This window comes from Culex pipiens, chromosome 2, assembly GCF_016801865.2.
Source record: "Culex pipiens pallens isolate TS chromosome 2, TS_CPP_V2, whole genome shotgun sequence".
In the NCBI taxonomy this organism is placed as follows: Eukaryota; Metazoa; Arthropoda; class Insecta; order Diptera; family Culicidae; genus Culex; species Culex pipiens.
Window position 1 is genome coordinate 173,353,285 of NC_068938.1, and position 15,128 is coordinate 173,368,412.

Below are 15,128 nucleotides of genomic sequence, written 5' to 3' on the forward strand. Positions count from 1 at the left end.
TGCAAAATATGATTATCAACGTAGGAAATTTTGAAACCGTGTTCAGTAAACTGCACTATTTTCCACTAAAATCTTTCGCCCCCCTAATTTATCAAGCCGATTTTGAAGGAGGCGACATAAACTTTGAAAAATGTTTGCAACGGCCGAATTGTTTTGACTTTTCCACTCTTGCGAACCTTTATTTTTACAATAATTGCTGTCCCACAACCAGAAATCTTTTCCTAGAAACGGCTCAGTCATGTTTTTTTGGTTTTCAAATGTAAATGTTAACTACTGCACAGTGCAAGTGGACTGAAAAGAGATCACGACTCTCGTATTTCATTGGAATACGGCCAAATGCAATAAAGATGGAATGGTTTTTGAATGAATGTGATTTATTTATGTAATTTTACAAAAAAAAGACTCTAGTTCTTCTTCAAGCACAAATTAAAAGCCCATTTGTTTGATATTACAATGTATAATATCAATTCAATGTGTGTGTCTTAGAAAACCCATAGTTTGAGTTTAAACAAATCTCTAGAAATCTTGTTAATTTTCTTTACTACTCTATTTGCTTCTTCTTCCTCTTTCTTGTACTGCCTTTGGCTCCGTTGGACTCTTCATCTCGGGTTCTACTGCTGCCACTCTGCCAGATTTTTTCCTGAGCTACGGCAGTTTCTCCCTCGTTTGATCCCTTCGCAGCAAGCTACACCGGCGAGCCCACCGGAAGGTACAGCTTTTGATTTGGGAAACTGCTGCAGCCGTTCAGTTGCCCCCACGCCGGATGTTTGCACGCAACCACGATTTTGATGCCGATCCTACTAGATGGCGTTGACTTCGATCTAAAAAAGTTAAATCAAAATTAAGTGTTGGTTTGGCACTCGGGCATGTTCCACTCTTGGCACAAACCGTGTGTCCCTGGAACGACTTGATCGGCGTGTCCTTGTGAATGCACTGATCTGTGCTGCAGCTGGTAAACCCGGCGCCGAATGGGAGCTAAACTACTGCGTGGCCGGTGACCGCGTTGCAGAGAAGTTCGTTTTGTCCACACCCGTGAACAGAATGTAGTTGCCCCATTTGTTGCACTTGGGTGCAAAAATCGGTCCCTTGAGCTGGCCAAGGGTGCTTGCCTCTGTCATATGATCCGGTGGCCAGCAGTGTTCCGTCGCGGTTCCTCAGTCGCACCCTTCTGGATCAAATGCAGCAGAACCAGCTGGATCGGTTTCGTCGTATTTTCCGACATGTCCCAGATGCGGGGCCGTACTATCTTCGGCGTCCCCAAAGTTCTCGTTCTCTATAATGGCCAATCACGGAAACCCGGCGGCCTCTCCGCCGTAGATAATCTTCCGATGCCTATCACACACTCGTTCCGCCTCGGGAGGCGAAGAACTTCAGCTATTTCACAACGCGGCAATTTATTTACCGTGATGGTGTCTGCCGTCGAGATGACCAGTGGCTCACCGCTGACGTAGGTTGGCCACCGGTAAAAGGACGGGCGGGCGGCCTTGACCACACGAACGATTCCCGGCCGGACGTGGCCCGGTGCAGGCCGAAAGCCGCAAAAAGTTAATTTTTCCCCGTTTTCCCAGGTCAGCGTCGTCGGCTTAACTGTTTTCAAAATTTGACAGATATTTATTTTCAAAACAGGGCCGGCAAAAGGGATGAGTTGAAACTTTCTTAAAGATATTTTAGGATTAGGTATACAGATCAATTCTAGAGTTTTTTTTTTTGATAAGGTCCTATAAACATATGAAAGACAATAGTTTATTGGTCCTTTTCAAAAAAAAACTCTGGAATTACAGTCTGCTAGATTTAGAAGAAAAAAACAGTTACTAGTTTACCCACTTTTGCGTAAACATAAGGATAATAATTAATTATTAAAAATTATATATTGAGAAACGTACGTACACAATACACGTAAATAACTTTATTTTAAAATCTAGCAAAACATTGTCAATTTTGACCTGTAAACAAGCTGTTCACTTCAGTTTGTGTTTACATTACTAACGAGCAAGATAGTTTGGTTACACATTGGCATTAGCCCTTTTTCATTGTTTTGCCTAACATATTGCACATTGTTTGTTTTGTTTTTTATTTTTATTTTTTTACTGCGTCAAATGTCATGATTACTATTAATCAATCGAGTTAAATAATTAATCAATTTCAAAATATTAAAACTTTACTGCAAATTTTGTTCGAACGTTGTTTGTGAACGCCCCTCTCCAACAGTGCGCGAGAAACGTCAATGCAGGCTGAGCTTTGCGTTTGTTTATTGTTTTGTGCTGCGCGCTGCCAATCGCGTTTGTTTTTCTGGACCGGTTCGCGAGTGAATCCTCGGATTACGATGAGTTTCGGGGATGTCCCATCGAAAACTATTCCCCGGACACAGTAAAAAGCGGTGCGGCTTTTTGAGAGTTGGTGATTGTGTGTTTCGGAGAGGTCGGTGCTATTTGTGGAAAAGTTTTTATGGAGCGAGCAAAAAGTGCGGAGAATCTAGAAGGATTGACGAGGATTAACCTGCCTGGGCTTTGCAGATTCCCAGCTGACGCTCCGTGCAGCGAAAGGGGAACGAACTGGAGACAATTTGCGACGAGATGTGATCGAAACGTGGATCGAAAAGGTATGCCAGTTGATGTTATTGTCCTTGTAAACAAACCCGCCTTAACGGGAATCTTTTTTTCAGATCTGGTGAAATCTCTCGGTTTCTGTAAGGAAATCGGGGATATCGGGACACGATGGACGGCAGCAGTCTACAAGTACTAACTGCGGATCCTCATGAAGGTCAAGATGTGCGCTTCCTTATCCCGAGGCCGTCGTCTACTATGAACTTGTTTCACATGGCCAGGAAGGGGACAACCGTAGGAAAATTGATGTTGCTTTGCAAGGAGGGCTTCAGCAACAGCAGGTGAGGTCAATTAGATAAGTTTTTTTTTTTGTAAATTTAAGCGTAAGGGGAGGGTTTAGCCACCATACATTAATATTTAAAAATGCTTTGGATGCGGTTTGAAGATGATGAGCTCCTCCACCACTTCCTACTGGGTTTCTCCTTTTCCTAATTCTCCTTATCTTACTTTTTTCTTCTTCTTCTTTTCCTCTTCCTTCTTCTCGTCACCCATATTTTCTTCATCATTTTTATCATTTAAAATGAGCGACAGACATTTAAGTTGAACGTTCCTTCCCCATTTACTTAACATATTCAACTATTATTTTCAACATTATTTTTTCTTTTAAGATGAATCACCTGACTTTAAGTACCGTAACACAACTGTGAACATGTTAGTTGAATTTTGCGATGATTATTGATTGCCAAAGTATTCCAGAATAAATAAAAATTTTAGTGAAATTATCACTTTTTTCTATAGATTATTACTTATTTTATTAATCGAGTAATAAAGTTTTTTTCAACTTGTTGAAATGGGAATATGCAGGTATTTTTTAATTTGAATATAATTGCACATTCTTGACCAACACTACAAAAGCGGGATATTGTGACAGCTGACATTCCGAGACAAAAATCTACTATTTAACCCACCGGAGGTCGCGTACGTGTACTTTGTACACAGTTTGTAAGGGCACTTGTAAGAAAGGCGAAAACACGCGACTTCCCGAAAGTTAACTAATATCTCGATGTTGAATGGTAGGAATTTTTTAACAATATGTTTTTGATAATAAAAAAAAGTTACCTAAAACATGACAATTAGAAAAATAAATCAATTTGTCAAAATGTTTGCTCTAGAATTGATCGAATTTATAGTTAACTTCGATAGCTGTTAAATATTTTATCTTTTCACAGACCATGACCAAAAATTCTATGAATTACATGGTATTGCTATTTGTTTTTTAAACTATTTGTATATAACTGGCTTGCTAAAAAAATATTTATGAAAATTCAAATGTTCTATTTATTTTTTCAGAAAGGTGATCATCAAGAGGATTGTCTACACCAAGTTCCATTTATCATCAGTAATTTTTACTGTGGAGATAAATATCACCTGCACGATCAGCCTCAGATAAGTGTTTGATTTTTTATCCTTAAAAGTATTAGACACTTTGTGATATTTTTTTACATTTTAGGTAGAAACTCAACTACGATCAACAACAACGAAAAGAGCAGTTCTAATTGGAATAAAAGTAAGATGTTTGAGGTTAACTCCAAAGTTAAGATTAATTCATTCAAAATGTCCGGTAAGTCTTATCAGTTTGGGCTGTCAAAAGAAGTTCACTAAAAAACCCGTTTATGCTCTCTTAGTACAGTAGTTGTTCGGTAACTGGGCGTTGTTTAACTGGGCTGCTTTTTAACTGGGCGCTCGATAACTGGGCCGTATCCCAGTTAAAAAGCAGACAGACGACAGACGAACAACTACTGTATACGGTCCTCCGTCTTTCACCTCCCGATTTACGCTAAAACTCCCAAATAACGCTTCTCCATTGAACGATTAATCCCAGTATATGCTAAACCCCCCCCCCCCTCCCCTTCCCACGCACCCTTCAAAAAGGACCAGGAATGGGGGTTTTAGTTTATCAAAAATAATAACACTTTTTGTTATGCAATCAATCCATATAAATAACAGTTTTTGTTATTTGGGTGCTCCCCATCATCGCTCAGAATAACTAACCTCGTTATTCTATTGTTCTGGTTTCTATGTTATTAGTACGTTATTGCAATAACAGAGCAATAACAATTTGAGTTATTTTTCGAACAAATCTTTGTTATGGAAATTTGTTATTTTAACAACTAATCCGATCATCCCAATAACGGATTTTGATCTTCTCACAATATCAAAAACTGACCTTCTCAAGTTATTTCCGTCTGCTCGGGTCACCCCTGATTTAGAACCAAACATGGTTTTCCTGCTTACTATTTTGTCATATACGTTCACTGCAAATTTGGTCCATATTGCCCAAGGTCAACTTCAAAAGTTTACTGAATTGACGTAGAATTACTCTTAAATTATTACATTTTTGCAAAGAACTGCTTCGCTCCAGTACATTACACCTTTAGCAGCCCAAGGAAGAGTCGCCTCCGCCCTGGCTCCTTTGAAGCCCCAGCCAGTCGGGGTGCGCGAAAAAACATGTGCTACGAGTTTATTTATTTTCCACCTATAATCCCCGTACATTACCTCTGTACCACAACCCGCCAAGCTGCAGACACCTTCCCCTGCTCCAGAACACAATCGCCCAATTAGCACGAAAAAAGTAGATCCCTCGGCTGGTAGGAGTAGGACTGCGCCGATCTATGCCAAGGGCAGCTTCCAGGGCTTTGACGTAGACGACTTGTTGCGGGGGTCCTCGTAATTATAATTTAATTCATCGTGGCCCAAGTCGCACCCCCTTCTTTCGACGCAGAGACTGCGTGAACCCCGAAGGAAATGGGGAGCCTTATTTGAGTAGAGTTGTCGCGGAGAATGATGGGCACGGAGCAGAATTTATTGTTGGCGACGCAGACTGTGAACTTGTGTCAGACTGTGGAGGTTCAGGTTCATTAGTGGGTGCACTGTCTTAAAATGTGATCCGATCCATCAACCCGAAAAGGGCACAGTCGTTCTGGGAAGACTGGAGACTTATTCATCTGCGAATTTACGTCACTAGAAGGAACATTTTTTTAGAATTAAAGTGGATTCTTATGAACAGTAGCTTAGTAATTCGCACTAAAAGTGCGATCTTTTGCTGGTGCCTCCATTCTTAAGTATCTCCACAGGACATCAAACCAACAAACAAATGCTCAAGTTGCACGCAATGCCAATCCACAACTCACTAATTGATCTCTGAAGAAGCGTCAGTTTGAAGTTTCGAGAAATTGAAATCATGAAGCACGCAAATCGTAGCTTCAGCTCCCCTCGGGGACCAAACCAGAACTTGGAACCCATAGCCAGATTCCCACAATCAGCGCTAAATCAGTTGTATTTATTCTAGAAAAAAAACGTTACTTAATCCACCGGAAGGTGGTTGCTGCCTTCCTCCTAAAAGCCTTGCAACCACACACTACGAAAGCTTTGGCTAACGCTTACTTAGTAAAGACACTATACATCTGAGTGCTGCCATCTAGGTATGATAAATTTAATGAACCATTTGAAAGCACTGCAGTGTTTGTGTGCGTGCACTGAGCGTAAAGTTCCGACAGCTATCCGCCGGAGCTTTCAAATCATGTAAATAATGACCCTTTTTAGTATCAACCAAAACAGTTTTTCGAACATATCTTTTAAAGTACTGCACCAAGCCGGATGAAATTTAAAAAAGACTTAAAGAACCTGAAGGCAAATCCAAAAACATAGATCCGGACAAAATCGGTCGAGCCAGTTCTGAGAAAAGTGAGTGAGAAAAAAAATTCTACGTCCATCCACACGCACAGACATTTGCTCAGAATTTGATTCTGAGTCGATATGTATACGTAAAGGTATATCTGGGAGGCTTATTTAAAAAGTTCAATTTTTGAGTGATTTTATAGCCTTGCCTCAGTGAGGTGAGGAAGGCAAAAAGTTAAATAAATTAAATATTGATTACGTTGCCAATCTGGCTAGCCAGCGCAGGGGGTGTAAAGTACCCCGACACCAGAAGTCGACAGAAAGTCGTGCATGGACTGCTCCTGGGGTAGTTCATGGCCACCACGTCGACATCTCCGGTAGACCGCGGCAGGTTGTAGAACCCCGTGTCGCACGTTGTCGTTGACAGTCGACTCTCGGCCACCACACCACCGGCAGCCGGATTATGGTGCAGGGGGGACTCCTTTGTTATGCTCACGCTGCATGTCTTCCGAGCTGCTCCCGGGGGGTGATTCCACACCGGGGATGCTGGAAGAGATTGGCGCGAGATTCGATCGGCTGGACACGGAGGGAAGTTTTGTTGGCAAAATCAGAAACTTTTTGGTTTCTAGAATAGCAACGATTTCTTTATGCGAAACAGACCAAAGTGTCGTCAATTTCACGAAAATGTATTTCCCTCCGTGCAAAGACTGCAAGCTGCTCCAGCATCCCCGGGGACCTTGTTCAATCGCGCTGTCTATTTATGCTAGTAGCACCAATATTTATGTGTCCCGACATGGCCACAGGTTGATACACCCCGCCGCCGCCGCCAACTCTCGGGCGTATCAGCCGATTCCGATCTACGGCCTAGAACTCGCCCAGATTCAGCGTTATCTTGCAGAGTCCAGAGGTGGAGAAGACCGCGCCGAGAGCGCGCGCGCGACCTGTACAAGAAGTACAACACCATGGCCATCAAGATCGCCGTCCACGGTCTGTTCTCGCCTTTCGGCGATTCAGAGCGTACTCCGTCCCGGGATGTTGACAAAAAAAAGAGTTTCCGATCGGATGGAGTGCAGCACATGGTGGCGATGTTTAGGTAAATTTGGAATCCTGAAAGACAATCGTAATTTTTGTTGGTTGGGCAATTCATGTCAAAATCATCTTTTAACAATGCAACCTTAGAAATTCAAATTGAAGATTGAAAAAATAAAAATAAGCATTTCCCAAGGCTTTTCCAGTATAAACTTGAATTAAAGAGATACAAGAATAGAAATTAAAATTTTGATTTGTTTAAAATGTCCTGGAGGCTTATTTAAAAAAATAATTTAGAAGGCAATTTTTCATCGAATTTTGATCAAATGTGATATTGGATCTGGGAAATTTGTATGACCCAATCTTTCTATAAAAAAAAAACTCTATTTTGCAAACTTCACCCGCTTCGATTTTTTTTATAAAATTATGTTTTAGTAGACACTTTTGAGCAAGAGGACATTTTGTTTTTGGTCATGTTATGATATCTTGAAAAATAGTGTTATTTAAAAAGCATCTAAAATGCTCACAAAAAATCAAGAGATCATTTTGAAAATTTAAAATTGAATTTAAAATTAATAAAAAAAAACTTTTGCAAAGTTGTGATAAAGTGCATCGTTTTTCAATTATAGCGATGTTTAGTTTAAATTATTCATGATTTTTTAAATAAATATTTACTCAAAAAGCTAAGCAGCAATTTCGGTTTTTGAACATTTATGATCCGACCTTTGGTTGCTGAGATTTGGCCTAGGAAAGAATAAAAATTACCAAAATTAAGTTTTACAAATTCAACTCAATTGACTTTCAATTTTCAATAGAAGTTAACTTGGAAACCATTGATTAGATATTCAATATTAAAAATAGAAAGTTTTGTTAAATTTTTTCAACCTTTTGAAGAAAAATCATTCTTTGCAAGGCAAAAAAGCAATATTTTCAGCTTTTTTTTTCAAAGATGGAAAAGGATGAATACTATTTTAAAAAAAGGAAAAAATACAATTTTGATGAATAATTTAACCGAAAATTGCTATGATTGAAAAATGTTGCACTTTATCAAAGTTCATGTAAAATTAAATGTAACATCTAAAAAACGATCTTTTGAATGTTTTTTGTGGGCAATTTCGATACTTGAGCAATTCTCTACGAGATCGGCCGATTCCAAGCATTTTGAATTTTTTTTATTTGGCTCAAACTTTGTGGGGGCCTTCCTTATGACCAAAGAAGCTATTTTGTGTCGTTGGTTCACCCTTACAATTTTGGCAGCTGTCCATACAAAAATGGTACGTAAATATTCAAATAGCTGTAACTTTTGAGTGAACTTTCTGATCAATTTGGTGTCTTCGTCAAAGTTGTAGGTATTGTTAAGGACTATTGAGAAAAAGATAGGTACGCGGAAAAAATTACCGATTTTTTAGTTACCATTTTTTCACACAATTTCCCAAAAAAAAAGTATTTCATTGATTTTCGGGATTTTTGATCTGTTTTAGGGGACAAAACCCCGCAACTTTTGAGCTATAGAGAAACATATTCAAAAAATTTGCCACCGATTTATGAATTTTTGGAAAAATAATGATTTTTGGAAAAAAAAACAAAATTTTATTAAAAAAAATGACCCAATGTTTTATGTAAAATTAACTTTGCAATCGAAAAGTACTCTACAGAAATGTTTGATTTTAGCGAAAAATTTGCAGTTTTTCGATTTTTAATAATATTGACCATGAGTGACTATTTCTAATTTTTTTTTAAGTTTGCTAAGAGAAATTGAAGATTGGACCTCTGGTTGCTGAGATACAGAGGCTTAAAGAGAAAAAAATAGAAAAAAAATGAAGTTTTCTAAGTCTCACCCAAACAACCCTTCATTTTCAAATATCGATATCTCAGCAACTAATGGTCCGATTTTTAATGTTAATGCATGAAACATTCTTGAAATTTTTCGATCTTTTCAAAAACAATATTTAAAAAAAATCAGCCAAGACTAACATTTCAAAGGGGACAAACAATCAATATTACGCCTTTTTGAAATATTAGTCTTGACTCAAAATTTTTAAAAATATTGTTTTCGAAAAGATCGGAAAATTTCACGAATGTTTCATGTTGTGAAAATTTTAAAACAAATTTTCTGAACTTAAAAAAAAATATTTTTAGAAATGGTCACTCATGGTTACTATTTTAAAAAATCGGAAAACTGCAAATATTCCGCTAAAATCAAACTTGCGGTGGCTATATCTTGAAAACGGAGCCCTTCATCAAAAAATCTGTAAACCAATTTTCGATCGCTAATTTAACTTTACATAAAAAATGGGTCAAATATTTTTTTGTATGAAATTTTAATTTTTCCAAAAAACACTATTTTTCAAAAATTTATGACTCGAAGGCAGATTTTTTGAATATGTTTCTCTTTGGCTCAAAATTTGCGGGTTTTTGTCCCCTAAAATATATCAAAAAATCTCGAAAAATAATAAAATACGTATTTTGGGAAATTAAGTTTTTGTGATAAAAATGATAAATTATTTTCTCAATAGTCCTCAACAATACCTACAACTTTGCCGAAGACACCAAATTGATCAGAAAATTCACTCAAAGTTACAAATTTATGAATCTTTACGTACCATTTTTGTATGGACACAAAATAGCTTTTTTGGTCATAGGGAAGGCCCCCACAAAGTTTAATCCAAATAAAAAACTACAAATAAAATCCATTTCCGGTTTTGATACAGAATTGCTCACTTTCAAAAAATAACACTATTTTTCAAAATATCATAATTTGTTCCAAAACAAAACGTCCGTCATACCCTTTAACTGAAAAGCTGGCAATTTTGATAACTAAACAATCGAGGGGGTAAAGTTTGTCAAAATCGAGTTTTTGTGATAAAAACTTTTGTAAAAAAGGTGTAATTTCTTTCAGAGTATAACCTTTTAACTTGTTTTGTTTTCTCTGTTTTCCTTGAAATTTTATCATTTAAAATAAAAATCACACGATAGACATGAAAATATCAACCAATTTTTTTTAATTAAAAATTTCTTCTTTCTAATTAATTTTAATGATTCAAATTTTATGAAGTAAGTTATTCTGAAAAGTTGAGATAGTTAAACAGGTAATTTTTTGTAATGTTCGCGCTTTTTTATTATTTTAAAAATTTTAACGCAAGGTTTGAAACATCTAAATATTTGACATTTTTGCCACTTAACTACATGTTTTTTAAATAACGTTTTGCGATATTTTTTTTGTAAAATTTCATTGAAAACTTAGCTGCTTTTATTTTTTATTTCATTTGGAAAGTAACAAATTTTGTATTTGAGCTATTCCATTTCAAATTCGAAATTATTTGTAAAGAGTCAGTTGCAGTCGAGAATCATTGGTTCAAATGTCCGAAGTAAAAATTTTCCGTGGCCTTCGGATAATCGAGTCTGGACTGTATAAAGTTTTGTCCCATAAAAACAAGGTTTTGATTTTATTTGCGTTTTTTGCCGATTTGTTATTGTTAACCAAATCATTAAATTTCTCGTACCTTCACCTTCAAATTTAACTTTAGATCCTTTATATTTAAAAAGCTCATAGAGAAAGCGTTCATTTTTCGCATAGTGATTTTTTTTCATAAAAAATTAAATTAAATTACATTTTTAAAATTTTTTATTGATTCGGAGAATGTCGAACAAAAAAATACCTCAAGCATCCTTTTTTGAGCTAGAATCGTTGGACTGAACTGTAACTGACCAGACTTCTCCAGTCGTACCATCACCCTGTTGTAGATAAACACCGCGCTAATCAACAAGTCTAATTCCAGAAGCACTCCCGAGGTGGTTCTAGCCGGTCGCGGTGGCAAGAGTATCCGCTCTAGTCCAGGAGTAGCAGTTACTTGTTACCTTGAGGGCACAGCACAGCATCTTCACCATCGCGACAAACACTCCAACTCCTTTCCGTCTGTCGCAGGCCGGCTTGCCCATATTAGGAGTTGATTAGAGTTATTTATAGGTAGCTAATGTCGGCGGGATTCACTGTTGATTTCATTACGCCGGCGAAGGAAAAGGTTCCCCCCGGGGGGAATTCCACCATGGTTGGGATGAAAAGTGAACCCTTCGAAGGAGTTTCAGTTCTGTTGAAGGTTTCGAGTGTTTGTTCTGTCACCCAGCAAGCACACATGCACACACACAGGTGAGGAGTAAGAATGCTGAAAAGGTGCTAACTTCAATTAATATTTAAAGTTTAAATCGGTTTGACCATATTCGGGCACGCTGAATGGGGTCCGGGGAATCGATCCGGTGCGCAGAAAGGACAACATTCCCGCAGGCCGGCTGGCCAGCCAGTCGACCCGGTATGGTAAATGGAATCCATTGGGAACAGCGTGCCAACTATGCGATCGTGCGCTGGTTGCGTTTGTTACTTGGGATGTAAACGAAGCGGGTTCGTCGCTTGGATGGAATTGTGGTGCGTTGAAGTCTTTCGAATCTGGCAGGAATGTTGTTTAAGGGACGGTTTTGGAATTTTTTGAAGCTTGATTATTGATGCTTGATTTTACTGGACTTTATTTTTTTTAAATTTGATATTTTTCACTAGGAAACTAATTTAACTTTAAGGTTATTATAAACAATTATTTTCAAATTTTTATTGTATTTTTCATTGACTTGATTGATGTTGTATTACTCAACAATATTATTATTATTATTTTCGTTTCAACCAGCTCTTCATCTACATTCAATACGCGTTGACAGCTGAGCTTTGTTTACTCTTACAGCAATTGCAGTACAATTAATTTCGAAGCTTTTGTCAAGCAAGCCCTCTTGCATCAAGTATCTAGTTTTGAGGGGGTGCTGCTCAAGACAGGGAGCCTCGCAGCAGATTTTCCCCAACTGATGCCAACCCCCTGTTGCCGTCCCATGGAGACCCCCCTCGACGCAGGGTGACTCCAATGTTGTAATTATTATCACATGCAGAGTTGCGTTATGTGGAACAATCTGTGGTAACCCAGCAGAAAGACTTAACAGAGTGGCGTTGCTATTTCCATGTGCTGTGAACTTCCCTTTGAACTGCAGCTGCAATTCCACCTTCATAAAGTGACTGGACTGGGGTGGTTTGAAACAAAAGTGAAACCCCCCTCGCGTCAGCTTTTAAGAGCGATTATTTCTCTATGCACCGTGTAACATCGACTGCATTTTTGTTGTGTGGTGAAGTGAGGTGAGCAAATCTGAACGAACGTATAAACAAATTGAATGGACGTGGTAGTGCTTAACATAAAAACATGCAGACTTGGTGAGAGAGTGTAACGAAGATTGATTAGAAACGCGGTGTTGGCGGTGAGTCATGCATGGATGATGAAATTTCTGTGCTGTAGTAAATTTTGAAAGTAAACGTATTGCATTTGTCAATGTTGAAAAAAATCAACATTTCCTCCAACTCTTTTATTCTAACCAGAGTGAAAAGTTTTTTAAATTAAATCGGATTCCCCCCAACCGGGCGAATCGTTTATGCTTGGCTTCGCCAAAGTTCGTTCAGCTGCTTGGGATTCTACTCCATCGACCGTTATCAAAAGATCTTGCCCACAAGTAATGGGGTCTAGCCAGAGAAATCCATACTGTTCGAACCGGCCCAGGCATGGCGATGGGCAGCGTGCATAATTATCGAGAATTTTTCCCATCGACGTGAGGAATTTAGCTCTGTTCTAACCGTCAGGTGGTGTAATTTTATACTGAATTTTAATTAAAACTTTTCAACATAAATATTATGTTTGAATATTTCCGTTAAATTCAATAAATATCCACTCTCAAGAAATCATTTCAAATTTAGATAATCAAAAGGCAATAAAAATCAGATTTAAACGCTTTTTCTGCGGAAAAAAAACTATTTAAAAATCAAGTTTTGGATAATTTAAAAGTATTTGAAAGGCGCTAGATGTATGGTATTTTTTTTTGGTTTTTAAAACTTTCCAGAGAATTAAAAATACACATCTAAAAAAAAACTATTTTTGTTGCAAAAAATAAGTTCAAATTGATATCTTGATTTCGGTGGAAAAATGTGAGAAACATGCAGTAAATGTTGAGTATTTATTTCAAATACCCTTGAGTGTTTTTTGTCTAAATATCTAAATAATATCTCTTATTTTATTTGTTCTTGATTACTTGGCTCAAATTGAGTAGTTTTTGTCAAGTTTGTAAAATGCTTTCCTCAAAAATACAAAATAAAGAAAGTTTATCAAAAAGAAATTTTGCAGAAAAAAAAATAAAATATTGAAACTGTGTTTTTTTAAGTTTAATTTTGAGTTCTATCAATTTTATCAAAAACCATAAATTTTGTCAAAAGCCAAAGATTATTTTTAAAATTTAAATTTGGTCAATTTTTTTTTTCATGATTCGTTGTGATTTTTTCTTCTGATGAAATGTTTTTTGCCTTCCTCACCTCAATGAGGAAAGGCTATAAAATCACTCGAAAAATGAACTTCATTATTTGACCTCGTAGACCAACCTTCACGTATACCTATCGACTCAGAATCAAATTCTGAACAAATGTCTGTGCGTATGTCTGGATGTGAGTCCGTGCACCGAAAAATGTGCACACGATTATCTCCGGATTGGCTGAACCGATATCGACCGTTTTGGTCTCATTCGATCTGTCTTGGGGTCCCACAAGACCCTAGTTAATATTATGAAGTTTAGTAAAGAACTTCAAAAGTTATGCTTAAAAATAGATTTCGAATAAAGTCCGAAAGATTGTAAAAAGGGTGGCTTTTATAAGAAAACCCGTCATGCTATACATTTTTAAAAATGTATTTAAAAGACCTTTCCAACGAGCCTAAAACGTAGAAGATCTGACAATCCTATCAAAAGTTATAAGAACTTAAGTGTTCTTTATGCGCTTTTTGGAGGCCGGATCTCAAATATTTTGATGAAAACGCTGTCCGGATCCACCATGTGACCTGTCTTTGTACAGGTAATCAAAAGACCTTTCCAATGAGCCTAAAACGTTGCAGATCTGACAACCCTATGAAAAGTTATAACCACTTAAATGTTGTTTATACACTTATTCAGGCCGGATCTCAGATATTTTGATACAAATAAGTCTTATTTATATTCTTTTTTGAGGCTCTGTAGTGTATTAACTTTATGAATGTAAAGAAGGCACCACCCACCTAAAGGTGGATTAAGCATTTTTTTTTATAATTTGCTCTAAAAATACTTCAAAATCAAAACCATTAGTTTTGTTTTCCTTTTTCTTTTGATAGAAACTTATGTTTTTGCTTGATTTTTTTTTCAGTTTTAACAAACAAAAATATTTTTTTATAATCAAAACATAGATATTTTGTGATTTTTCTATTTTTCCATAAAATGATGAAGTTAAATGCAAAACAAGCTGAAATTTTCCTACGATTTTACATCTTTATATATTAGAGTGTAACAAAAATGACTTTTTGGCGGGCATTCAAGGGTTTGTTCCGGTTGGCATACTAAACCCAAATCCAAAATATGAGCTCGATTGGACGTAACAGGAGCTGGCGCTCCGCCCTTCAATTTGAAATGGGATTTTACCCGCAAAAAAAGATTTTTTCAAAAATGTCACTTTTTGAGGCATTTTGGCCATTGAAGCGTTTACAAAAAACATCACTGGCGTGTAGGCCAGATCCTTGCGCATCTTTTGGTATATATAACATTGAAATTTGGAGCACCCTGGAGCTCGGTACGGGCCTTCAAAGTTTGGCATTTTTTCGAAAAATCGGCTCCGCAAAATCAAATGGCGTCTAGGGCGTCGCGAGGCGCGACGCATATCTTTTTTGCCGGGACTGATTTTTCGAAAAAATGCCAAACTTTGAAGGTCCGTACCGAGCTCCAGGGTGCTCCAAATTTTAATGTTATATATACCAAAAGATGCGCAAGGATCTGGCCTACACGCCAGTG

At 37.3% G+C, this 15,128-nt stretch overlaps 1 protein-coding gene across 2 annotated transcripts in view; it reads left to right on the forward strand.

The window, feature by feature from the left end:
• The window catches only part of LOC120421847 (uncharacterized), a 172,277-nt gene that overhangs the window by 25,286 nt on the left and 131,863 nt on the right, over positions 1 to 15,128 (forward strand). The gene's annotated exons all lie outside the window — the stretch shown is intronic.